Below are 1,658 nucleotides of genomic sequence, written 5' to 3' on the forward strand. Positions count from 1 at the left end.
GGTGTCTTTTGCCTTGCAGAAGCTTTGCAATTTTATGAGGTCCCATTTATCCATTCTCGATCTTAAAGCACAAGCCATTGCTGTTCTATTCAGGAATTTTTCCCCTGTACCCATATCTTCGAGGCTTTTCCCCACTTTGTCCTCTATAAGTTTCACTGTCTCTGGTTTTATGTGGAGTTCCTTGATCCACTTAGATTTGTCCTTAGTACAAGGAGACAGGAATGGATCAATTCGCATTGTTCTACATGATAACTGCCAGTTTTGCCAGCATCATTTGTTGAAAATACTGTCTTTTTTTCCACTGGATGGTATTAGATCCCTTGTCAAAGATGAAGTGATCATAGGTGTGTGGGTTCATATCTGTGTCTTTGATTCTATCCCATAGGTCTACTTGTCTGTTGCTATACCAGTACCATGCAGTTTTTATCACAATTGCTCTGTAGTACAGCTTTAGGTCAGGCATGGTGATTTCCCCCAGAGGTTCTTTTATCCTTGAGAAGAGTTTTTGCTATCGTAGGTTTTTTTTTTATTCGAGATGAATTTCCAGATTGCCCTTTTTAATTCGTTGAAGAATTGAGTTGGAATTTTGATGGGGATAACATTGAATCTGTAGATTGCTTTTGGCAAGATAGCCATTTTTACTATATTGATCCTGCCAATCCATGAGCATGGGAGATCTTTCCACCTTCAGAGATCTTCTTTAATTTCTTTCTTCAGAGACTTGAAGTTCTTATCATACAGATCTTTCACTTCCATATATATATATAAAATAACCATATATATATATATGGATATTCCATATCTATATCTATATATATATATAAAGATACAAATTAAGCTTGATTATTTAACATTTTAAAACACCATCTACAGCACACAATTTAATTATCTGTGCTGAAGCAGGGGGAAGCTCAAAAGAATAAGTGTGTGATCCAATTCACATATACTTTTCTCTCATAAGGTGGCTGATTTTAAACACAGCAAATGGGATGCATGTATGCATGAATTTATAGAAGATATTCAACATGTATAAAAACAATATTTTAACTTATCTTTGGGATAATGATTGTCAATTTTATTTAAAATGATGATATGCAATAGATCAAATATTAATATTCTGTAATAACCAAATTAATTGCTCTTTGGAACAAGGAATAGACACTTAGTCAGGTTTTTAGACACAATTTTTGTTATAGTTATTCCAAAATATATGAATTTATCTTACAATTCTTTCTCAGCACCACAGCGGCCTCAATAGGATGCTGAAATTTTACTTTGAGGTGAAAAAGGATAATTTTACAATAATGTTTTCTCTAGCCAAGAAATTGTTGTGGGCACATTTAATAACCAATAACTAAAATAGGCAGCTAATATTTAATTACCATTGATTATAATTGGTAACAGCTATAAAAGCTTTCTTTATATTCTGCAAGGCCTTTTGTTCTTTGCCAGTTACTTTGTGTCTCTTTTAATAGCACCTGACAAAGGCTTAAGTTCTCTTGTGGTGAGTTTAAGGTGAGGTCTTAGCCAACTAGCATCTTCTGGAAGCTTTTGAAAATAAAAATTTGAAGCAAATCAATTTTTCTTTCTTAGATTTTCATGACTGAGATTTTTTAGTATAGCTAAAAACCTAAGTACTAAAAGATATTGCCTCTGAA

This window comes from Mus caroli, unplaced genomic scaffold (genome assembly GCF_900094665.2).
Source record: "Mus caroli unplaced genomic scaffold, CAROLI_EIJ_v1.1 scaffold_11707_1, whole genome shotgun sequence".
NCBI classification, from domain to species: domain Eukaryota; kingdom Metazoa; phylum Chordata; class Mammalia; order Rodentia; family Muridae; genus Mus; species Mus caroli.